This window comes from Gorilla gorilla, chromosome 2 (genome assembly GCF_029281585.2).
Source record: "Gorilla gorilla gorilla isolate KB3781 chromosome 2, NHGRI_mGorGor1-v2.1_pri, whole genome shotgun sequence".
In the NCBI taxonomy this organism is placed as follows: domain Eukaryota; kingdom Metazoa; phylum Chordata; class Mammalia; order Primates; family Hominidae; genus Gorilla; species Gorilla gorilla.
In genome coordinates, this window is record NC_086017.1 from 175877294 (window position 1) to 175904693 (window position 27400).

Here is a 27400-nt window from a genome sequence, read left to right on the forward strand (position 1 = left end):
ATTCTATACTATCCATATATATTCTCTCTATTTTATGTTAGGGACTCATGTCATGATTACAAAAAGGCACAGCCCAGCTTATCTTCTCTAATGAAATAGGTGGTTTTATTTGAGAATAAATATAAGAAAAAACACATGAAGAAACATTGTTATAGTATCTTCTATGCATTGTATGTTTATAGTTCAGGTGATTTACTTAAAATAGATGAGACATTTAAATATTTGAAATTAAATTTACAATAGGGGCGGTCTGTGCTTTCAAATAAATACTACAAGTATGAGTAAGAATAGAAAACAGTATGTCTCACATTCTTAGAAACACAAAGCAATTAACTGTTAAGTATTTCAAAACAAGTTTTTGAAATAAAGCAATCTCCCAGAAAATATAAAGGAATAAAAGCTTAATTGTTATACCATTTTAGATACTTATATTTAATAGAATTATACTATATTTGACCCAATTTATTTAATACTGGTTACATAATTATAAAACTGATGATTATTTTATCCTGTTACATGTGTATATGTTTTTTCCTCAGGTGGGGATTTGTAGACTTAATACTAGTTTTCTTAAATATGTACAAATATCATGACTGTGAGTTAGTAGAAAGAACCATAGTTTGCAGTATTTCTACTCTGAATATTTAAATAGCAAACAAGTCTGTCCTCATCTCAGAACTTGCCTTAAATTTCATCTATTCCTATTATTTGTTGCTAGATTTTTAAAAAGCAAATAAAAAACACTCCAGAAGATAATGGCTTAAAACAATGACATTTATTTTGCTTAAGTATCTGTAATTTAGCGGACGTCTGTGCGGAAAGCTCCTATCTGTTCCACTTGGCAGCAGAGGCTTGAAGGTTGAGCCCTGAAATCATCAGAGACTCACTCATGTGTCTGGTACTTGAAGCTGTTTATCTTCTGGGATTATTACCAGAAAACTGACATGCATTCTTTCTGTGTGGCAACACACTTTCTTTAGAGCATAGTGATTGTGATTCTTGCATGAGCATAACCTAGGGTGAGATAACCATATGGAAGTTGTATTATGTTTTATAACCTATACTCAGACATCATAAAGTGCTGCTTCTGATGCATTCCATTTATTACAATCACTACTAAGTCCATATTCAAGTGGAGGGGTATTCAGTTTCATATTTCCAGAGCATGTTAGGGTGGAATATGTATGAATGTGACCATCTTTAGAAAATATAATTTGCCATTATCTCTCAGCTTGGTTAAATTTCCTGACTTATTCTAATGCTACTCCTCTATTTTTTCCACTTTATGTTTGATCATTCAGCATGTAGAAGGACAATTTATCTTGTTCCAATTACTTTGGGTGAGAAGAAACTATTTCCTGAACAAGTGCCAATAAACTATTTGTTGTCCATCATATAGGTAATAAAGTTCCATCTTATAGTTGGCTATATTCAGTTGCAGAAAATTATTATAACATTTTTGAAAATTCTAATACTTCTTTCCTTCATCTTTAATGTCTGAATTATAGAATATTTATTACAAAAAGATAGGTATAAAATAATACATGTTGAGAAAATAAGGTCATAAAAATTAAATTTAACAATAATAAAATAATATTCCCAGGATTGTAAATACAGTAAATGAAGCAAAGATTAATTGTAAATCAATATTTAGTGTGAACTTTTTACAAAGTTTACCATAAGTGCATTTTCAGGCTGATGATGAAATTAATACTATTTTTTTGGGAATACTTTAAACTGGTAATTTTTTTGTTTTTTGTCACCTGTAGCTGTGGCAAAAGATAGCCTTCATATAAATGAATGAGAGAAGAAATCATAAAAGAGTTATTTCTGCTGCTTCATTTTTCTTATTTATATCTAACATTCTGCACATTTACCATGAGCTTCCTCACATTTCAAAAACAGCTAGTCATCTTTGAGAACAAATTGTGCTATTTACTTCTGTCCTCAGAGAAAACGTATGGTTTAGTGGGTGAGATGTCCAGAACAATAAGGAAAACTTGTGTTCTGTATTCCCAACAGAAGAAATAGATCATCTGTAAATAACTCCCAGCACAGTCATGGCAGGTCTCAGAACTGCACAGAGTTATATAAACTCTGAGAAAAAAAAATCAACAGACTGTTGTTATGCAGACACATAAAGCTCACCACAAAGTTACGAAAACAGAATACTCATAACAAGTGTTTTAGTTATATTTTTACGTGATTTAGTGTACATACACATACACATATTGATTTTCAGCGGCAATGACAGAAAATTATTAGGTTAAATTAATATGACCAAATAAGAATAGGAGAAAAATAAATTTTAGTACAAATCAAAGTGAATTGATTATAAAACTTAATGAATTATTATGGTATAGTATATGTGATTTCAGTCTTAAATGTGCTTCAAAGTTATTACAGATATATGAAAATTTTGAATTATAATCATAAAACTAAGAGGTCGTATTATATAAAATTTTATACATTAAAATATGAATTATTTTCTATGAGATTTTCTCTTCTAAATCATATTCCAATATAAAATAATTACATGATAAATAACTTGAAGGAAAATATCTAAAAAAATTTGTTGCTCTGAATTTATTTGTTCATGTGTCATATACTATTTACATTTTGCAAGAGGATTAATATGGTAAAACATATACCTCCATAAAAACTGAGTTTCTATTAATTTTTTATAACATATTACTACCTTCTTACAAATGGTCTTGTAGTAAATTATGATTATGTAACATAAAAAAGAAAGAACTGTTAGATTCTAACATTTACTGAGTTCATACCACACCACATGCCAGGCTTATTTTACAGAAAATTAACATATTTTTAAAAGCTTGGCCAGGTGCAGTGGCTCATGCCTGTAATCCCAGCATTTTGGGAGGCCAAGGTGGGTGGATCACTTGAGGTCAGGAGTTTGAGACCAGCCTGGCCAATATGGTGAAACCTCTTCTCTACTAAACTATAAAAAATTAGCCAGGTGTGGTGGCCCTCACCTATAATCCCAGGTACTCAGGAGGCTGAGGCAGGAGAATCGCTTGAACCTGGGAGGCAGAGGTTGCAGTGAGCCAAGATTGTGCCAATGTTCTCCAGCCTGGGCAATAGAGCGAGACTCCATAAAAAAACACACTTAATTGTCAAAGATACTTTGTGTGAGAGACACCTTTATCTCATTACACTGATGAGAACATTCAGATTGATAGAATTAAACAATTTCTTCTTTTCCCCCACTTGCCTCCCCAAAACAGGAAATAAATGATTCTTCCTAGCAAATGAATGCTGTTCATGATTTCATGCAGTTAAAAGGGAAAGTAACCTTTGATATCATAAAGTTTGGAAATCCTAAGATCATACTCAAACCCCAAGTGCAAATTTGGGGTTTCCAAGACCATCCCCCAGTTTGATAATTTACTAGGAATCACAGAACTCAGAAAAGCTGTTTTATTCACTGTTAGAACTTACTATGGTGAAAGGACACAAATTAAAATTGGCAGAAGGAAGAGATACATAGGGCAGCAAGACACTAACAACAAGGTTACCAGTTGTTTTCTCTCGGTAGAGCTGTACAGACAACACTTTTTCTCCCTGCAATGATGAGTAGAAATATGCATGGAATGTTGCCAACCAGAGATGCTCCTCTGAGCTTTGGTGTCCAGAGTTTTTGTACTGGATTTTGACTGCCTATGTGGCTGACTCTAGTCTCCAACTTGTGCAGAAGTTAAGATGACACAGAGTGGTCCAAGATCCCCCACCAGAAACTACACTATTAGCCACTCTTAGCAGGCAGGACATTCCAAGGTCTTTGAGGTAACCTGCCAAAAGCCAAGGGCAAAGGCCAGAACTCTATTTGGTCAAGGTGAATCTTTTTTTGCACAGATGCCTTGACACCATAGGTAATGAATGGAAGTATACTCAGTAATATATATTCAAAGATTAAGCAACAATAACAACAAAGTATTTTATGATTTCCAAATGAAATGCTTTGGATTTTCATTGTGTATTATAAAATAATTTATTTTCTTAATGCTTCTTCTCAATTTACCAAAGATATTTCTTAAACTCTAATTTGTCCTCAATTGTATAACAAAAAGGATTTTTATAAATCCCACTAAAAAAACATTTGATATACAAATACCATTTCTAATTGTATCAAAAAGCATAGAACCATGTGCACTTTGAGTTAGAAAAAATCTTATTGATTATCATGAATGCCTCTTGCTTTTTACATGCTCTGACTCACCATTTGTCATTGTGGTCAAATCTTGGATGTCCTGCAATGACACTTCCACATTAGATATCCATGCCAAGAGGCATAAAATAGGTTGGGAGGCTTACATGCAAGAAGCAGAGTAGAATAGGGTCTGTTTGTATTCTTCTATGTTTGTAAGCCCAACTATCCCAAATTTGTGCATTAATTTTATTTGAAAACTTAGTTAATATTTCAATTGAGTTTATTTTTATGAATGAACATGTTCTAGTAAAACTAACTACTATAAAAAATTCTTTGTGACAGTCTGAAACAAGGTTTTTCATATGTATTTTAGTTAGAAAATCAAATTTAGAATATTGTCCCTCCTGACTTATTTGTTTTATCCTACAGAAATATCATGTCAGCAAAAATTTCGTCTTCATAATTAAACACTGATCTATAGCTGTGAACCCATGTGTATGTTTCAAATAAAGTGAACACTTGGGTGTAATATATCTGATAATATGGAGTGTGTTTCAGTTAAAGAATAATACTATCCCACAAAAGTACAGATTTCAGAAAGAATGGAGAGGGTTTCCCAGGTAAAGCAGCACATAAAAATTTCCACTTTTAATTTCACTTTCTTGGTTAGTAAAGAATCAAGGCACAATGGCATAAAATTTGTGCTTCTATTTATTTTTAAAGCTGTTATTTCTTCTTGTGAAATGATTCTTATCGAAACTAATGTTTCAAGTACAGTTGTAAAACTATGACTGTACAGATATACTCCTATGCCTCATTTTATTTCTGACAGGTTTTTGTGTGTGTGTGTGATGGAGCCATTAGTTTTAAAAGCCATGACTAGTTTCTTTCATGTCTATCTTCCTTCTGATTACTCAGTAATAGAAAATGTTGTTTTCCTATATATTTGAATTGTGAAGAGAGCAATTATTTGGGGGCAAGAGTGATAGAGAGATTTCTGTACTGAATGGAGATAAACTTCAGTGCTACCAATGTCAGATTACATCAATTTATTTGGCATCATACATTTTAAAAGGAAAATGGATCTTGATTCATTTTGACATATATGTCTGGTCTGAGTATAATCTGCAAGGTGCTTCATGCTGCCTTTCAAATTTAATGGAACACTGTGCTTCTTCAGGAGTAGTAACATATGCTTCATAAGTTTTTCCAGATATGTGATATGGTTTCTTGTGAGATTATGACAAGAGACATTCAGTTTACTATAATAAGTGAGATTACTGCATGCTTGATTTTTGTTATTTGGTTGAGAAGTGGAGAAGGTGTTGGCCTTATATCACAAATACTTCAAGCTGCATATTAATTATAAGTTAGAAACCCTGATATAATTAGATAGTAACATTTTAATCTTACTAAAAGAAAATCATGTACTTGGAATAAAAAGATATCGTAGACCTCTGCCCAGGTGGTATTTTATGTACAAAAAATTAAAACAAGGATTCCTTATGACTTTAAGGCTGTAGAGTATCCATGGTTCTGCCTAATGGTAGTGTGATGAGCTTCTGTATGAAATGAAGCTCTCAAGTCTATAAAAGTAGACTAGAAAGAAAATGTCTCATACATAATTCAAAGTGTTGCATGTATAATTCAGTCTTAAATGATAATCATGTTGGGCCATCTGAAACTGCTGGTACTCAACTATTTTTTAACTTTTATTTTGAATAATTCCAAACTATAAAAAGTTTCAAGAGTGTACCAAGAACTCTTGTATTCCCTTTACCGAGATTCACAAATTTTTAATACCTTGCACACTTGCTTTAACTTTCTTTCATTTTAAATATATACATTATAGATTTTGTTCTGAAGCACTTGAGAGTTTATTATATTTATCATCTTCTTTTACACCGTGATACTTTGATGTGCATTATCTAATGAGGATATTTCCTTTTATAAACACAGATTCAGACACTTGTATAATCAAATTTAGAAAACTTAATATAGATGTCATCCTTTAATCTATGTCAGTTCAAGAGCATGTATTGTGTTTAATTGTTGTGTCTCTTTCATCTCTTAATCTGGGATGGTTTTCTGCCTTTCCTTATCATTTATAATATTAATATTTTTATATTATATATTTTATATTATAACATTAATATTTTTAAAGAGAATAAATCAGTTATGTTATTAAAATATGTAAATTTCATATAGTTCCACCTAATAAAACCAGGGTGGATATTTCTCTACATAGCTCCATTTTCTAGAATTGTCTTTATCCAAACTTTGTCCAGTTAAGTTTTTAACAAATGCTTTCTTGCCTCTCCCTCTCCCTCTCACTCTCCGTCGTCTCCATCTCCCGCTTTCCACGGTCTCCCCCTCTCCCTCTCCCTCATCTCCATCTCCCACTTTCCACGGTCTCCCTCTGTTGCTGAGGCTGGACTGTACTGCCACGATCTCAGCTCACTGCAACCTCCCTGCCTGTTTCTCCTGCCTCAGCCTGCGGAGTGCCTGGGATTGCAGGCATGCGCCGCCATGCCTGACTGATTTTTGTATTTTTTGGTGGAGACGGGGTTTCGCCGTGTTGGCCAGGCTGGTCTCCAGCTCCTGACCTCGAGTGATCTGCCCGCCTCAGTCTCCCGAGGTGCCGGGATTGTAGACGGAGTCTCGCTCACTCAGTGCTCAATGTTGCCCAGGCTGGAGTGCAGTGGCGTGATCTCCGCTGGCTACAACCTCCACCTCCCAGCTGCCTGCCTTGGCCTCCCAAAGTACTGAGATTGCAGCCTCTGCCTGGCCGCCACCCTGTCTAGGAAGTGAGGAGTGTCTCTGCCTGGCCGCCCATCGTCTGGGATGTGGGGAACGCCTCTGCCTGGCCACCCCGTCTGGGATGTGAGGAGCACCTCTGCCTGGCCGTGACCCCGTCTGGGAACTGAGGAGCGCCTCTGCCCAGCTGCCCCGTCTGGGAGGTGGGGGGCGCCCCCGCCCAGCATCTGCCCCGTCTGGGAGGTGGGGGGGCGCCTCTGCCCGGCCACAACGTCTGGGAAGTGAGGAGCCCCTCTGCCCGGCTGCCACCCCGTCTGGGAGGTGTACCCAACAGCTCATTGAGAACGGGCCATGATGACGATGGCGGTTTTGTCAAATAGAAAAGGGGGAAATGTGGGGAAAAGAGAGATCAGATTGTTACTGTGTCTGTGTAGAAAGAAGTAGACATAGGAGACTCCATTTTGTTCCGTACTAAGAAAAATTCTTCTGCCTTGGGATGCTGTTAATCTATAACCTTACCCCCAACCCCGTGCTCTCTGAAACATGTGCTGTGTCAACTCAGGGTTAAATGGATTAAGGGCGGTGCAAGATGTGCTTTGTTAAACAGATGCTTGAAGGCAGCATGCTCCTTAAGAGTCATCATCACTCCCTAATCTCAAGTACCCAGGGACACAAACACTGCGGAAGACCGCAGGGTCCTCTGCCTAGGAAAACCAGAGACCTTTGTTCACATGTTTATCTGCTGACCTTCTCTCCACTATTGTCCTATGACCCTGCCAAATCCCCCCTCTGAGAAACACCCATGAATGATCAATAAATACTAAAGAAATTTAAAAAAAGATAAACAATATTTAAAATAACTTATTTACTAACAACACAATCTTTTTACTCTCACCCAAATATTAATTATGATACTCTTAGTGAATGGCAATGTGATTAAATGTGCTTCATTATTTTTGAAAATCTTGATTAACACTTTGTGATGCAGCAAAAAAAACCCAAAAAAACAAAAAAACAAATGCTTTCTTGATGACAATGTTAAAACTTAGATTAAAGTATTTCTTAGGAGAAATTACAACAAAATTCCATGATATATAACAGCTTTCAACATAACATTTCCTCTTTCACTTTTCATCAGTTCTTTGACAATAACAGAAATATGTCTTGGCAAGTACATAAACTGAGAAAAAAACTATCTTGAAGACAACCAGATATTTTTTTAAATACAAGATCCCATTCTGTTGTACTGGCTGGAGTGTGGACTATAATGGCATGGTTGTACCTCACTGCAGTCTCAAACTCCAGGGCTCCTTAGTTTAATTAGGTCCCATTTGTCAATTTTGGCTTTTGTTGCCATTGCTTTTGGTGTTTTAGACATAAAGTCTTTGCCCATGCTTATGTCCTGAATGGTATTGCCTAGGTTTTCTTCCAGGGTTTTTATGGTTTTAGGTCTAACATTTAAGCCTTTAATCCATCTTGAATTAATTTTTGTATAAGGTGTAAGGAAGGGATCCAGTTTCAACTTTCTACATATGGCTAGCCAGTTTTCCCAGCACCATTTATTAAATAGGGAATCCTTTCCCCATTGCTTGTTTTTCTCAGGTTTGTCAAACATCAGATAGTTGTAGATATATGGCATTATTTCTGAGGGCTCTGTTCTGTTCCATTGGTCTATATCTCTGTTTCGGTACCAGTACCATGCTTTTTGGTTACTGTAGCCTTGTAGCATAGTTTGAAGTCAGGTAGCGTGATGCCTCCAGCTTTGTTCTTTTGGCTTAGGATTGACTTGGCAATGCGAGCTCTATTCTGGTTCCTTATGAACTTTAAAGTAGTTTTTTCCAGTTCTGTGAAGAAAGTCATTGGTAGGTTGATGGGGATGGCATTGAATCTATAAATTACCTTGGGCAGTATGGCCATTTTCACAATATTTCTTCTTCCTACCCATGAGCATGGAATGTTCTTCCATTTGTTTGTGTCCTCTTTTATTTCGTTGAGCAGTGGTTTGTAGTTCTCCTTGAAGAGGTCCTTCACATCCCTTGTAAGTTGGATTCCTAGGTATTTTATTCTCTTTGAAGCAATTGTGAATGGGAGTTCACTCATGATTTGGCTCTCTGTCTGTTATTGGTGTATAAGAATGCTTGTGATTTTTGCACATCGATTTTGTATCCCGAGATTTTGCTGAAGTTGCTTAGCTTAAGGAGATTTTGGGCTGAGATGATGGGGTTTTCTAGATATACAGTCATGCCATCTACAAACAGGGACAATTTGACTTCCTCTTTTCCTAATTGAATACCCTTTATTTCTTTCTCCTGCCTGATTGCCCTGGCCAGAACTTCCAACACAAGATGGCCGAATAAGAACAGCTCCAGTCTACAGCTCCCAGTGTGAGCGACACAGAAGATGGGTGATTTCTACATTTCCAACTGAGGTACCGGGATCATCTCACTGGGGCTTGTCAGACAGTGGGTGCAGGACAGTGGGTGCAGTGCACCGAGCATAAGCCGAAGCAGGGTGAGGCATCACCTCACCTGGGAAGTGCAAGGGGTCAGGGAATTCCCTTTCCTAGCCAAGCAAGGCTGTGACAGAAGGCACCTGGAAAATAGGGTCACTCCCACCTTAATACTGCGTTTTTCCAATGGTCTTAGCAGACGGCACACCAGGAGATTATATCCCGCACATGGCTCAGAGGGTCCCATGCCCACGGAGCCTCACTCATTGCTAGCACAGCAGTCTAAGATTGAACTGCAAGGTGACAGTGAGGCTGGGGGAGGGGTGCCCACCATTGCTGAGGCTTGAGTAGGTAAACAAAGTGACCAGGAACCTCGAACTTGGTGGAGCCCACCGCAGCTCAAGGAGGCCTGCCTGCTCTGTAGACTTCTCCTCTGGAGGTAGGGCATAGCCAAACAAAAGGCAGCAGAAACCTCTGCAGACTTAAATGTCCCTTTCTGACAGCTTTGAAGAGAGCAGTGGTTCTCCCAGCATGGAGTATGAGATCTGAGAACAGACAGGCTGCCTCCTCAAGTGGGTCCTTGATCCCTGAGTAGCCTAACTGGGAGGCATCTCCCAGTAGGGGCCGACTGACACCTCACATGGCTGGGTGCCCCTCTGAGATGAAGCTTCTAGAGGAACGATCAGGCAGCAATATTTTCTGTTCAGCAATATTCGCTGTTCTGCAGCCTCCGCTGCTGAGGAGTGGACGTCCAGCAAACTCCAACAGACCTGTAGCTAAGGGTCCTGACTGTTAGAAGGAAAACTAACAAACAGAAAGGACATCCACACCAAGACCCTATCTGTATGTCACCATCATCAAAGACCAAAGGCAGATAAAACCACAAAGATGGGGAAAAAACAGAGCAGAAAAGCTGAAAATTCTAAAAATCAGAGCGCCTCTCCCCCTTCACAGGAACGCAGCTCCTTGCCAGCAATGGAACAAAACTGGACAGAGAATGACTTTGACGAGTTGAGAGAAGAAGGCTTAAGATGATCAAACTTCTCCGAATTGAGGGAATTATTTCTAGAGGATCTATGAATATCAGGATACCAGTGCACACTGTGATTTAGAACATATCACCATCATCATTGTCATCATCTCTTCTTAATCTTTAATAGTATAGCATTGTTTTATAATATGTAAGTATTACATTTTGGAAATCAAACTTTCTAGGAAATAAAACCCACAATTGATAGAAATAAAAAAGGCAATCATTGATTTCAAGTTGTTATTATAAGCTTTTAGTCAACCTCAAAGAGAAATTTAGATATATGTAAATATACATATATACACCTAAATGCCTGAATGATTTATTGAATACCAACTAAAAACTATAAAACTACATATCAGTATTATAATACCTATGGAAATTATCAAATTAAGATGCTGATTAATTACATTGAATTATATCAAAAAAAGTGTAAGTGTGACTAGAAAATTTTCCTTTTTTTAACACTGAAAATGAGTTTTATTTAAAAAAAAAAGTGGAAGTAACACTCAAGAGTTGTCTAGGTTCATAGGTTAAGCATTGTTTAATCAGTTCTAATATCATTGTGAGCAGGAAAGAAAGGCCTAGGCCTATAGTAAGCAAAACTTCAATGGCTAACTCTCTATTTCTATATATTTTCTCTAGTAAAAAATCTACCCCATTTCCTAATTGCTTTTTTGAATATTTCCAAATCTATTTTTGAAGTCTGAAATACAATTTAAGACTTCTCTTAAAAGAGAGAATGTATTATGTACTTAAAAATGTACATGTACAATGTATTGAAAAATACATTGTAATTTTTACAATGGCAATGTCGTTAGAGTTTAAATTACTTGTTAGGCTGTAAATCTAGAGAGCTCTGTTTTAAAAATTAATTACACAATTTTTAGAAACACAGGTTTCAGAATTAATAACACTGATTTTTATAGCTATGTTTTTAAATAATTATAATTTAATAAAGGATTATTGCTCCACCATATGTATTTATCATCATTTCCATTATTGTCAAAATCATTTTATAATTTTACTTTTTAAGAAATAAAGTATTATATATTAGATGGTCTTTTTAAGTCACAAATAAAAACTAAAACTTACTATTTAGAGGAGTGGTGAATTTAATCACTCTAGAAAATTTAATTTAAGAAAACACTGAACCACCAATTATAGTAAAATGTTTGCCAATATTGTCTTCAGCTTAACCTTGACTTACTCCACATATTTTATGCCTCCAATGTTGAAGTGACTATTATCTTTTCGGTTTCCTGTTGACAATAGGGTTGGGGTTAGCCGGCCCCTGCTCCCCACAACTTGAAGTTGATGGCTAAAATCAGCTTTATGGTTTGGACCTATGCTCCTCTTCTCTCACATTGTTTTCATAACTGGACTTTGTCCTATGCAGAGTGTTTTGTGATATTTAGTAAGCCTGACACCCTCCTCTAACTATCCAAACTCCCCTTGATTGTAGAAGATCATAGGTATATCTTCAACATATGGATAGATTTAAGATCAAAATTTGTTCATTCTACTAATTTACTATACTAAACTCTTATAAACTCTTATAACTCTTATAACTCTTATACTAACTCTTATAAAGGTTGCCATCTTTAACTTTGCTGCGTATCTGCTAAAAGTAGTTGGGCGGTATTTAAACAGTATAGAGATATCAGGACTCACTAGATAGGGTTGCTTATCACAGAATATTAATGCCTCAAGTTGAAAGATACTAGTTTCTGAAGAAATCACCTAAATTTACTTCCTCCTTGCTCTCAATAAAGTGTCCTATAATTTAATATAGAATATTTATTTTTGTGGTGTTGAGAAGACTAATTTGGAAGTGATATAAGTGATATAATTGGTGAGGATTTGGACGATTTAAAATTTATTATTATTTTGTGCAGAAGTTTTAGAAACCATAGTAACTATATACATAATGATAGAACATATCAAGAAGTAAAAAACATTTCCAAACTTCAGCAGACCATACTGCTTTTTATTGTCAGACTATTACCTACATAATCATTGTGTAGGCATAAGGATAATAAATCCTCTAAGATAACTATATTTTATAGAAATGAACTGTCAACTCAGCTTCCGGTTGGCTAAATAACTTATAGAGTATTGAACCTCAGGTAATAATTACAGTCTCTAAAAAACATGTTTTAAGTGAACCAGTAAGTACAAAAATGAATGAAATGTATATTTTAGGTCAAAAAGTTACAATATCTGTAACTAAGAAAAAAAATACACTGGATGTTCTAAATAGCAAGATGAAAATGACAGGGGAAAGAGTCTATAAATGTCTATAGATGCTTATGCAAATTATCCAAAAAAAGTACAGTGAACAAAAAGACTGAAAGAAAATTTTAGAATAATTAAAGTCAGACATGCTGTTCAAGAAATGAAAAGGTTCAAGTGAACTTTTCCTAATTAATACTAAATTTTAAAATATCTGTGTGCTATTTCATAAAATGCATTTAAGCAATATTTATTTCCTGTGACTAATTTTTAAAATCATTATTTAGCAAAATCAAAGCTACTTTATCAACCCCTGTATACTTTAATATCATAAATAATTTGTATGAAAACAAATATTTTTCAAATATACCAGCTAGCTGCACTGTTTTTTATGTGATATTGAAATTAAAATAATGGTGGATGAGGCCCAAGAAAACACATGGCAAGTATTTTCAAGTGCCTAGTACCTTTTTTCCAGATATAGGAAAGTGTACTGAATAAAATTTAATGAGAAATTGACATTTAATTAAATACTTATTTGCTGTTGCAATGCTCTTTATTTTGTTTTCTTGTTTCGAATTTTTTATTTTGATTGACACAATAACTATTATATCATTATCTAACACAATATTAGGATCTAATATACAGTCTACATATAAGTTAGGAGTTTTTTTTTAGAAGGAAATTTTTTTAGGGGAAGCTTTGATAGTCTCTGAATCTCCTTTCCCTCCTTCTCTATGGAGAAATGATAGAATGTGCTTTTACTTTCAGGTCAAGCCTGGAAAAGATTCACCAATGTAACACCTAGAACATTTGATTTATATTTTGGAGCTACTGATTTTTTGGGGGGGAATCAGAAGGATTGGGAACTGTTGATGGCCAGTGTTGTAATGATAAAGCTGTTCTTGAATTGATGACTGCCTATACTTCCAATTTTTGGGGGGATTAAGGGGCAGATAAAAAAAAGGACATACATGTTTCCTGTGGATCACATGTAGACTACTCAAGACACCACTGGCAAGAGGTTGTTTTGGATTTTGACCAGTATTTTGAACTACAGTTCAAGGAGCTCCAAAAGAAGCTCATTTCCAGAGGAAACAATTGTTAAGTGATTGGGTGGGTGTTAAAACCAAACAAACAAACAAACTGAAGGTGAGACATGACCCATGATGGAGTGTCTTCAAAGAACATGCAGTAGGAGACATCAGAGAGAAGGTTTAGCTTTGAACATTAGCCAAACCCCCAAAGCACGTAAATCATCTCCTGATAGCATTACACAATAAGTACATTTTACTGCTTCATTTCACTGTTTGCCTGCTCCAAATTAAAGCAAATAAATAGCCTATTGAGAGGAGAATGTGAGTAAGCACTACAAATTTTATTAGTTACACTTTCAAAAATGTAGTTTTGGATACGAATTCTGAGCATGTGGTAAAGAAATGTCATAAATACTCTGGCCATGTTATCTCTCAGTATTTTTAAACCCTGTGAAACCAATAGCTCATTGGCTACCTCTCTGTTTGAGACTGATGAAGCAAATTACCAATTCTGATGCAGCTGTCTTCTAGGTATATAGCTCTCAGACTTTCGGATTGTCTGTGTGCCACTGTTAGATCTTCTGCTTTGCATGATTTTAATTTGTGCTGTAGATTACTGCAAATCTCATTAACCCTCACTACTTTTCTGCTTAGTTCATTCTCCCATTTTATAAGCACTTTCAAATCTCATTCCAATATATTAGTGTTGCTGCACTAATATAGTATCTCCTTACAAAAATTCTGTGCTTTAGAAAGTCAGTTTTCTTGACTTTATAACCTTTCTCTTTACACTACACTAATGTAGCATTCAGTCATATAAGAAATTTTCAGAGTCCGTGTCTTTTTATTAGGAAAGTTGGATGTATTTTTCTTCAATAGCCAACTTTGATGACCTTGGTCTTATCTTATTAAATTGCTACATCGAACTGTTACCTGTACCCTTCAAATCACAAGATGTGAAGTACCACTCTATTAAGCACTCCATATGATACACTAAAGGTTGAACAAAGATAGTGTGTCATGTTTCCAACATAATGTTCAGTATTCAAGTCTTTATATTTCTCAAAGCACGGTGTGAGTCACCTGAGAAAACTCAGTAAATGTTAAGTTAAATATATTGATATTGAGACTAATTATGATCAAAATTTATTAACGGGTAACTGAATATAGTCATGCATCAGTTAAAGTTGGGTACTTATTCTGTGAAATGTGTCATTTAGTGATTTTATCATTGTGCAAACATTAAAAAGTGTACTTACACAAACCTAGACAGTACAGCTCACTAAACACCTGGGCTATATAGTATAGCCTGTTTCTTCTAGGTTACAAACCTATACTTCATGTTACTAAACTAAATATTGTAGGCAAATGCAAGACAATGGTAACTATTTGTGTATCTAAACATTAAAATGGTACAGTTAAAATACAGTATTATGATCCAATGGGACTATCATCACACATGCAGCCCTGTCATTGGTTGAAACATCATCATATTGTTCAACTGTAAGTAGGATACAAGTGAGAGTCAAGGACTAAAAACAACATGGACACTGAATGTGTTGAACCAAAATCAGCCATGCTAAATGTACAACTCAGTCAATTTTATATTGATTTCTAAAGATGATCCATTAAATTTTCTAGAACTTATTTAATTTTCCACTTCCCATGTCAACCATTTGCTCTACACAGATGACAATCCTCTTATTACATTGAAATGGTCAGAGAACATGTAAATTATCTGTTACTTCCTATCCACCTCCAAATTTTATTGAATTTTTATTCTTACAGTAAGGATTTTTTCCTCACCTTTTCAAGTACTGTGTTTTATTTCTTTTGACTTTATTGATAATTGTCTCTTTTTGTATCTTGTCCTATTTATCTATCAAACCATTTTTGAACTTCAAGTGTTTATAAAGTTTAGCTATAATAAATGAATCATTGAGAATTATTGGCTGAATGTACTCATTATCCAGGTACTTCTAAACCTTGCTTCTTGGTGTCTATCTCTACCACTTTGTAAAATGTTTCTCTTAAAGGTGACCATTGTTTCCTCTTCTCAGTTTACATCCCTTTGACTACCAAGAACCATTAACATTACTGATCAATTTCTTATAGTTTAATTTAGTTCAACAAATAACAATCTATCAATTATGTTTCTGAAGCTAACTGACCGATAAGGCCACTGATATTTTTTTTCTTGCATACAACCTCAGGTTGCTTTAATAACTTTGGAGTTTCAGAAAAATTGAGTATCAAATGAACACTTAACTCTCCATGTATAATTTCTCAGAAAGAAGCCTTTATCTTGTGCCTTCAAGGCTGAAATGTGTAAGTATGCTCACTATGATACTTTCATGATGAGAAAATTGACTTATTCTGGTGGACAACTCTAATTCACACATTGGCTTTTCAATTAAGAGAGATTAAAAGAAGAAAAATTCTGTGGCACTTGAATTCCCTATGAATATATAAATATTATGATGCTGCTTTCCAATATGCTGATTTATATGCATATAATTTGAGTATTACTTCAAGCCTAATCCCCAACTTTTTGAAGTTACACTTTTTTACTAAAAATGCATTTTAAAAACTCTTTGAATCAATTTAAATGCTTGCTTCTTGAGGAGATAATGCATATTAAAAATGCAGTTATCATGAAATTTACATAGAATTGTATATATTTAACATAAACTTAACATGGCCTCTAAACGTTATTAATAGTTGTCTTCATTTAGATGGATCACATGGTATTAACATACATTATCTAAAAGATTAATTAACAGATATTTAAAAAGCCACACCCTTTCTTTCCTTTTATAGTACAAAGATCTGTAAGATAACATGCTCAGGAGTAAAATTTAACAAGTACTATTTATTGATTGTATAACTTTAATATAATCTATACCCATTTTTCATATCTATGACGATTTTAAAATTTCACAATTATGAATCACCAAGGGCATCTGCAATCAAGAGATAATTTGTGTATGGTCTTTTCCTATACCTAGCTCACTTTTCTTTGCAGATTTAAATAAATGGGCTATTCAGATCTATAACACAGTACAGTATTTATCTAAACTTGTGCTGACTCTGCAGATGTCATTTGGAATTTTTTAAATGCTCATGTTTAAACAAGAAACCTACATAATTAATTTGCAAATCACCCTTCATTATTCCAAGTTTAAATTAAGAAAATAATGCCTAAAGGAAATTCAGACTAAAAGCCTGCTTCTGTTCACACTGTTTCCACAGGGAATTTATAATCTGTCAATTTTTGTAGGGCATCATTGCCTTAATTTAAATTTGAAGAAATTTAGGATGAGTTCTTAAAGTTGCTCTGTGTATTTGTAGAAACGGGCATTTATATTTTTCCTTCATTAAATACAAGTAAAACTTTCCAAACACTGATCTAATTGTGATATTTTGGTAATATTTATTGTCATATTTTTTCTCAAACTTCAGAATGGGAATCTTAACAAAGCTAACAATAAATAATATCTTTGCCTTTTTTTTTGTTTTTTTGTTTGTTTGTTTTTTTGAGACAGAGTCTTGCTCTGTCACCCAGGCTGGAGTGCAGTGGTGCGATCTCAGCTCACTGCAAGCTCCGCCTTCCGGGTTCACGCCATTCTCCTGCCTCAGCCTCCTGAGTAGCTGGGACTACAGGCGCCTGCCACCGCGCCTGGCTAATTTTTTGTATTTTTAGTAGAAATGGGGTTTCACCGTGTTAGCCAGGATGGTCTCGATCTCCTGACCTCCTGATCTGCCCGCCTTGGCCTCCCAAAGTGCTGGGATTACAGGTGTGAGCCACCGCGCCCGGCCCATCTTTGCCTTTTTATGAAGTCTCTTTCTTCAATAAGTTTGTTATTAGGCACATGTTATCTCTTGTGGCATGAAATGACAAACAGCAATAAAATTGGCCCACTGAGAAATATCTTAGACCTAAAATTCCACAACTCCTGTGAGCAGCATAAGTTATTGAGAACCTGCATCAACTTTTAGTGACTAAAAGTCAAACACAAAGTGACATCCAGAAAGGGTGTGTCAGAAAACAGATGTAAGTCCAGAGAAACAATATGCATAAGGAAGAGCCAGACGTGAAAAATTCTTGAGTATAGCTAAGGGATTCCAGCAACAGGAAGATTCGGAACAATCAAGAGTGGAATACTCAATAGGCAGCAAGCTTTCCATAGGCTCTGAGGTCAGACATTTGATTCTAAACCTTGAGGACACAAGCAGAAGGTAAGAGAAAAATATTCAATGATAGAAACACAGGGCAAAATATTAAAACAATGGCCCAAATTTAGGAAAATAAAAAGACATAGGAATAACAACGGAAGGAATATTAAGGTAGATTATAGATCTAAAAACAAGCAAAGATTCATTATTACACCTGGGATATGAAGACAGAGTGAGAACAGCAAATTTAAGTTGATGAATGGTCTTTTGAATATGAAAATAAATGTTTCCTACAGATACTATTGTAACCAGAGATCCAACATGGATAGATTACTAGTTAACTATCAAATACATATTGATAGTGAGAGCTAAAGAAGCCCTGTGAAATATAGATTTAAATAAACTGTTTCAGTGAAAATGTTAACGTTTTAAAAAATATAATTTAATACAAAATATTTAAGTCTATGAGAAAAATATAAACTATTTTGTGTTCATATGAAAAGCAATTTTAATTCTTTAAAAATGTACAGTTAATGTAAAATTAATTGCACGTGAATTGCAATTTAATACAATTTGACAAACATATACCATATCGCCACGATAAAGATAATGTACATATCCATCATCCTTCAAAAGTCTCTTAGTTTCCTTATTAATCCCTCCTTCTTTCTACTCCCTGCACCTTATCCAGACTCAAGGCAAACACTGATTTACTCTCTGTTATAGATTTGTTATTATTTTCTAGATTTTAATATCAAGATACTTACAAAGTATATATATATTTTGTCTGATTTTTTGACTCAGTATAATTATTTTGAGATTCATCTATGTTGCTACGTCAGTAGTCTACTTCTTTCTATTGCTGAGTAGTATACCATTATATGAATATACCGAAAATATTTTTATCAATTTACCTGCTAATGGAAATTTAGACTATTTTCTGTTAACATATTAGTAAAATGCTGATAATTCATTAAGTGTATGTTTAACTTTTTAAGAAACTGTCAAACTATTTTTCAAACTGTGTGTATCATTTTACTTGTGTACCAGCAATGAAAATCTTCAATAGGTCTTTATCTCTATTAACACTTGTTAGAGTGTTTTTTTTTTAATTTTAGACATTCCTTTTTATGTAATTTATATACAAATTCAACACAATCCTAATCACATTCCCATGGTTTTACTTGTAGAGATCTACAAGCCGATCTTGTATATAGAAGCAAAAAAGAAGTAGAGTAATCAAAACAATTTTGAAAGCAAAGAGCAAAGGTTGATAATTTACATTTCCCAGTTTCAAAAATATGAAGATAGTGTGGTATTTTTATAAGAACAGACATATCAATTAATAGATGAATAGATCTGGATGCAAAGTCCAAAAATAGACTTTATGTTTATTGTCGGTTGATTTTTGTGAATGGGTCAAGGAAAATAAATGAAGAAGAGAAAATTCACTTTAAGAAATTGTGCTAGTCAATGGAATTTGCAAAAAAATTGAGCCTAGTCTTAAATGTAAGCACTAAAACCATAAATTATGTAGAAGAAAATATAGGAGAAAACTTTAGTTGTTTTGGATTAGGCAAAGGCAGACATATATATTCACACATATATATGACCCTAAAATAATAAAAGAATAATCGGTAAAAGAAAAAATTATAAATTAGACTATATCAAAATTAATATACCTATTTTTCTAATAATATGGCTTTGAAAAATTTATAAGACAGGTCATAGCCTGAGTAAACATATTTGCAAATCATATATCTGATAAAGAACGTGTATTCATAAAATAAAAGGCAAACTTACAACTAACTAATAAGAAGACAATCCAGTTTAAAAAAAAATGGCCAAAGAATTAAATAAATATTTTACCAAAAATATTTATATAAGATGAATAGCACATGTTTCATTGGATAATTTCTATTATTACATATTCAAAGTCACCATTCCTTTCTTCTGTGTTTTCTACTCTGTTTTTAATCTCATATAAAGGATTTTTGAAAAATCTTAGACATTTTATTTTTTATAAGTTTTATTTGAATCTTTCCACTTCTCCTATGTCACTACTGAAACATTTTAAATGCTTCCTCTACCTTCTTGAACATATGAATTATAATAATTTTAATGTAATTGTATACTAAGCCTAACATCTGTTTCATTTTTCTAATAATTTTGATTTTTTAACCATCCCCTCATTCCCACTAACAACACCTAACTGCCATATATTTCACTGATTTGGTTTTCCTCATCCATTTAACTTTTCTTTTCTCCTTTTTCTCCTTCTAGCTAGTACATAAATATAACAATCTTGCATTCATTTCTGTTTAACACTATTTCCTTCTTTTCATAGTATACCTATGTAATATTGTTTCTTTTCTTGACTTCAGAGATTTCCAGAATTTTATTTGCTTTCTGTGTGCCTAAAAGAAATATTTTACTGTATCTCCTCTCTATTATTCACTTCATGTATGCACTTTTTCTTTGTTTCTCTATCCGATCACCCATGAGATATCTATGCATTTATGTACAAATAGAATTGATTTTTGTACTTCCAAATCTGTTTTCCATCTTACATTTATTCTTGGTCTGTCTGCTAGATTACAGCATGTTCTTATGATCAGTCTTGTTAACTTGGAAAAGGTTGCTTAAGTTTTCCATTATAATACTAATACCCAGTTACCTTATCTGTACAATTAGACATTAATTACATTATTTCATTCACTGAAACTGACATAAGACCCTAATATTGGACCACACTAGGATTCTATCCTCAGGTCTCCGTTGACACTCAACTCCTTTTGTGACCTTATCCAGAATAGTGGGCTTAAATTACCCATTTGTGCTTGCAGTGCAACACTCAAAATCTTCCCTAAATGCCCGACTCCTTTATATGATTAAAATTATGACAGATATTCAAAACTAAGTCTAAAGCAGAGCTCCTAACATTCTCATTGAATGTGTTCCTCTCGCATGCTTCCTCATCTAAATAAACATGGTGACTCCATCATTCCAAGTGCTCAAACCACAAATCTTGAAGCCAACCTGTCTCCCCTTTCTTTCCCATTATAGAATCCATCCGTCCACAAAATCTGTTGGCTCTACTTTCAAAATATATTCAGAAACCTATGACTTCTCATAATCTTCATGTCTATAGACTGGCCTACACTTCTAAATCAAATAGTTGAAAGAGCATCTTAATTTGTATCTGCGGTTCCACGCTTTCTCCTCTTCGGTCTCCTGTTATCTTTTTAAAGCATTTACTCAAATCAACCACCTCCTACCTCTCTGACCTCATCACATACTGTCCTTCCCTCTCATTCAATCTCCAGCCACTTTGGCTCCCTGGTAATCATCTGCCTGTGATGCTTTTAATTTGGGCATTGGAATGGCTCAATCCCAAACTCGTTTCATGTTTTTCTTCATGTGTTACTGAGGCTTTTCTTATCTACTTGTGTAACAGTAAAATCCTTCTCTCATTCTGGTGCCATTTCCACTTATACACAAAGCAGGAGATAAATTATTTCTCCCAAATATTTACTTCTATTTCATGTAAGGGTATTACATATCTCTCCTTTTTGGAAGAATATACTTGCCTTCAGCACTGAAATCACATTTGGCCACCTGAATTGCTTGATTTATAAGGTAAGAACAAAAGTAGCTGCATTCCAATTAGAACAGAGGTTTTAATAGCCATCATATGGTTTTGTTAAAGAGATTTCAATTAAAAGTTTCCTGCACTTTTGAGTCTTCCACGACAATGCTTTGTCCCAGATTAGAATTGCTTCTTTTGCTTAGATTACATAATGAATAAAATACATAGAGCAGAATCAGAGCTAGAACAGAGCCATATCTTACCCTGGTCAATAAAAGACATAGTGATTTCAGAATTGTTGATTACTACAGCATAATTTAACAGTTAAAGCTGACCATATAGACATATTTTATATTTTCCATTTTATTTATTTATTATCTTCCTCACAAATGTATACCTTCCATGAGAGCAAGGACTTGGACTGTTTTGTTTTCTCTTTTAACCCAAGAACTGACAATAATGCCCAATGCATGGTTGGTAGTCAGTAAATGTTTGCTTAATGGATGACTGAATAAATAAATGAATATGATGATTTAATGGAATAATACAGACTAATCATTACTAAGTATTTGGTAAATAATAAATTATCAAATACTAAATTAGAGTTATAATTATCAAATCCTAAATCAGAATTATAATAAGTACCATGTCTTTTTAACTTTGATAGTCTCCATAGTGTGGAACTGAGAGATTTGCACGTAGTATGTGCTTAATGTAAATTTTCTGAATGTAATTAAATTGATATTTACCATCAGTTGGTGTCAGAGGATAAGAAATTTCAAATATGTTTTTGAATTATTAATGGGTTTCTAAAGTAGTGTGTGAATTTTAGTGTCTTTACAGATTGTGAAAGATACACTTTAATTGACTCAAGCTGTCTACTGATGATCTGAATACTAATGAGTCCCCTGTAGGCTCATATTGGAAAGATCATGAACCCTCAGTCTTACTAGACATTAACAATTAAGATTAGATTTGATTTAATATGTCAACAAAGATGTACTGGGTACTTATTATATGCAGGCACTAAACAAGGAGCTCTGAAAATAATTTAAAAGATGATTATAGATGCATATATCCTATCACTGTATTGGGTATGCTAGCTGAAAAGCCCAAGATAAAGTGACAGATATCATTATATTTGAACTAAGATGTGTAGCAGAATTTTCTTTTAGTTCTTGATGGAAATGAGAAAATAAAGTATATGAGAACTTTGATTTTATTTGGCATAATATTTTCATTATTCTGTCATTTTTATTCACAGAATTATAAGAGAGAGAGTTAATTAATAATTCACTTAGCACATACTCATTGAATGTGTATAATGTTCAAGGTGATCTGATAGGATCCTTGTACTAAAATGATGCAGAGAGGGTTTTTCCTCTGAAAAAGCTTCCAAAGAGCAACTTCTTGTAAAAATATTGTTAGACAATAATATGTTAAAATCCTGTTAGAAAAATCATCCTGAAACTGTAAGTCACCTAATTAATTGTAGGCTATGGGGAATGAATGCTATTTCCTCCTAATGAAGAGAAAATAACAGTTTTTAAACTAGTGTGACTGGAGGACAGATTCCCCCTAGGAAGCTGGGAAGGTCCTGAGATGACCGAATATCCAAGTACAGTCACTATCAGCCCACATTACCCCCATTTGCTTGTCTCAGTGTGCCATACAAATATTATTTTTTTCTATATGCACAATAATATGAAAAAGTTTGGGAATTACTACTCTAGAGGTTTCTACTCTTTTATCAGAACAATTAAAGATTTTGTCATGAAAGTTTCATTACATAGTTTAACTATCTCATAAATGTTACTCAGACTTATTCATTTATTTATTTATATTATTATTATTATTTTTGAGATAGAGTCTCGTTCTGTTGTCCAGGCTGGAGTGCAGTGGCCTGATCTCTGCTCACTGCGAGCTCCGCCTCCAGAATCATGCCATTCTCCTGCCTCAGCCTCCCGAGTAGCTCGGACTACAGGCGCCCGCCACCAAGCCCGAGCAATTTTTGGTATTTTTAGTAGAGATGGGGTTTCACCGTGTTAGCCAGGATGGTCACAATCTCCCGACCTCGTGATCCGCCCGCCCTGGCCTCCCAAAGTGCTGGGATTATAGTAGACAACAGAAGAGAGACAGCACTGGTAAAGGAAATAGGCTTCCCTGAATCTCCCTATGTCTTTATAGAGTTAAACCTCAGGATTCCTGGCACTTGCTTGCTTCCTTTTTTAAACTATTTTTTTACATTTTAGATTCAGAATTTACATGTGTGTGTGTGTTTTTTTTTCTCCCCTCTATTTTTCTGTCTGACATCACATTTTGAATTTTTTTTTTTTGATTGTTAAGTTAGCCATAGCAAATATTCTATATCATCTTGTATTAGGCCATTTTTATGCTGCTGATAAGGACATACCCAAGACTGGAAAGAAAAGGAGATTTAATTAGACTTACAGTTCCAAATGGCTAGGGAGGCCTCAGAATCATGGTGAGAGGTGAAAAACACTTCTTACATGGCGGTGGCAAGAGAAAAATGAGGAAGAAGCAAAACTGGAAAACCCTGATAAACCCATCAGATCTTGTGAGGCTTATTCACTATCACGAGAATAGCACAGCCCCCATGATTCAATTATCTCCCCTGGGTCCCTCCCACAACACCTGGGAATTCTGGGAGATAAAATTCAAGTTGAGATTTTGATGGGGACACAGTCAAACCACACCACGTCTAGGCAATTTTGTGTATTTCTAAAATATGCACATTTTTATTTTGTATGTTTAATGTGGAAACATGAGTTACTATTTTAGTAACACTTTGTAAACTGTTTCAAAGTTTCTACTCATTCTCTCTGGATACTTTTTTTTTTTTTCATTTTCAATATCCAACTTCAGAAGTGCCCCACTAAGCTAAGTAAAACAGTTTTTCGTATTCCTATGAAAACTTTCAAGATCTGTAATATATTACTGTACCTATAATATTTTATTTTATATATAACATCCAGTGTTTTTCAAAGTTATTTAACCATATATACCATTTTTTGTTTTCCTGTGAGCACTAAAGCATTTAATAGGAGTAATAGTCAATGAAATACTGGGAAACAGATATTGAGTTAACTCAAAATTGTAAAATTTTCAACCATCCTAATATTGGATTGTCAGGATTTAATGCAGTTTCAAGCAAAATCTAATGAGTTTTTATTTGTTTGTTTAGTGCAAAATGACACAATGAAGTTAAATTTATTTGGAAATTCAAGGGGTCCAAAACAGCTGTGGTCTATCAGTCATACATTGCTATATTAAAAACTGCCCCAAAACACAGAGGCTTCAAAAAACATTAATTTATTAGCTCACCATTTTGTGGGTCAGTAATTTAGGCTAAGGTTAGCTGAGCAGCTCTTCAGTTGGTCTCACCTGAACTCTTTCATGCTGTCAGACTAAGCTGGTAGCTCAACAGAGGCTGGCCAGCCCAAGAGGGAGCCAGTCATTTGTTGGCAGTTGGTATGGGTGGTCAGCTGGGCCTCTCTCTACATAGTATCTCATCCAATGGGAGGTTAGCCTAAACTTTTTTACTTGACAGTCAAAGGGCTCCAAGGAGGCAAAAATGAAAGTCACAAGGCCTCATGAACCCTAGGTTTGGAAGTCACATAGTAATGATTTCCTTCACTTTTACTTTATTAGAGCAACTCATGAGGTCAACTCAAGAGTCAAACAGAATTCGCGGCCATTTTTAATCCACCACAAAAGAGAATCTTGAAAGAGAATGAAAAAGTTGGAAGACTGCATTGATGAATATCATCTTCATCACCTCAAACAATTATCATTTCTTTATCTTGGAAACATTTCAGCTCTTCTCTTAAAGCTATTTTGAAATAAATAAAAAATTATTATTAGCCATAGTCAGCCTATTGTGCTAACGAACACTAGAGCTTTCTATTGCTTCTATGTTGGTACCATTAACCAACTTCTCTTCATTCTTACCCAGCCTCTGGTAACTATAATTCCATTCTTTATCTCCATGAGATCAACTTTTTTAGCTCTTACATATGCGTGAGAACATGTGTCGTCTTTCTGCGTCTAGCTTATTTCACATAACATAATGACCTCTAGTTCCATTTATGTTGCTATAAATGACAGGTTTCCATTATTTCTTTAAGGCTGAATGGTATCACATTGTGTTCATATACTATGTACAACCATTGTGGAAAACAGTGTGGAAGTTTCTTAAAAAACTAAAAATGAGACTACCTTCTAGCAATGCCAGCACTGGGTACATATCAAAGGGAAGAAAATCAATATATCAAAGCGATACTAGCACCGCCATGTTTATTGCAGCACTATTCGCAATAGCTTAGATATGAAATCACACTAAATATTCATCAACAGATGAATGGCTAAAGAAAATGCAGTGGTCAGGCACAGTGGCTCACGTCTGTAATCCCAGCACTTTGGGAGGCTGAGGCGGGCAGATCACGAGGTCAGGAGTTTGAGCCTGACCAACATGGTGAAACCCCGTCTCTACTAAAAATAAAAAAATTAGCCGGGCGTGGTGGCACGTGCCTGTAATCCCAGCTACTCAGGGGGCTGAGGCAGGAGAATCGCTTGGACCCAGGAGGCGGAGCTTGCAGTGAGCCGAAATCGCGCCACTGTACTCCAGCCTGGGTGACAGAGTGAGACTCTGTCTCAAAAAAAAAAAGCAGTATATATTATTGCATTAGGTTTAAAATTTAATTTAAAATATAGTTTAATTTCAAAATTTAATTTAATTTTAATTTGTTGCAGCTAAGTAAGACAATAACCTTGTTTTCAGGAAATAGACACTAAAAAATTTAAGGATTGAGGTGATGGTATGTGCAACTGCAACCCCACCTGAAGGTCTTCTGAGACTCAACTAGACATTCAAGTGACAAGATTCACTTGAATGACTTGAGTGACAAGATTCTCATGGGTACCACTCCAATCAGAAGTAACAGGGCAGGAACCACAGCTTGCCAGAATGAGTGTCAGGTATTGCTTTTTTCCAGGAGTCCTTATTGCAGTGCAATATTTCAAAGGCATGATAAAAATCAGGAGGCTACAGGAGCTGATATAGCTTTAAAATATCTGGCCCCACAGGATCAATATATTTTATAATATTTATATAAGCCATTATTTTAGAGTTTCTGCAAAGGACATGCCAGTTATGGGATTTGGTATAGTCAGAGAAGACCCCAGTATAGTTTTCTATCAGCTACTCATGCAGTTTATTAATTAAAGGTCATTTTTACCTTAAGCAATGCTATGGTTTGAATTTTTGCTCCCTCCAAAAATGTTAAAATTTGGTTGCCCCTGAGGCAGTGTTAGGAGGTGAGACCTTAGAGAAGTGCCAAAGCCCTGCGAGCTCTGTTGTCAATGATGGGATTCATACCATTATGAAAGGGCAAAATTGGACCCCTCCTGCTCTCTTTGACCTTCTCCCTTTTACCATGTGATGACACAGCTAGAAGGCCATCACTAGATACCAGCTCCTTGATCTTGAATTTCCTGGCCTCCAAAAATGTGAGCTCATTATAAATTACTGAGTCTTAGATACTCTGATAGCTGCACAAAACAAGCCAAGACAAGCAGCCAGTAACACCTTTATACATACATATATATATATATATAAAGAGGAGTAAAGATGAGTTTATTAAATATTAACTTACATGATCACAAGGTCCCACAACAGGTCATCTGCAAGCTGAGGAGCAAGGAGAGCCAGTCCAAGTCCCAAAACTGAAGAACTTGGAGTCCGATGTTCAAGGGCAGGAAGCATCCAGCATGGGAGAAAGATGTAGGCTGGGATGCTGGGCCAGTCTAGTCTTTTCACGTTTTTCTGCCTGTTTTATATTCTAGCCATGCTGGCAGCTGATTAGATGGTGGCCACCCAGATTAAGGGTGGGTCTGCCTTTCCCAGCCCACTAACTCAAATGTTAATCTCCTTTGG

At 35.0% G+C, this 27400-nt stretch overlaps 1 long non-coding RNA gene across 1 annotated transcript in view; it reads right to left on the minus strand.

The window, feature by feature from the left end:
* LOC109026243 (uncharacterized) overlaps positions 1-27400 on the minus strand; it is a 109678-nt gene that overhangs the window by 53887 nt on the left and 28391 nt on the right. The gene's annotated exons all lie outside the window — the stretch shown is intronic.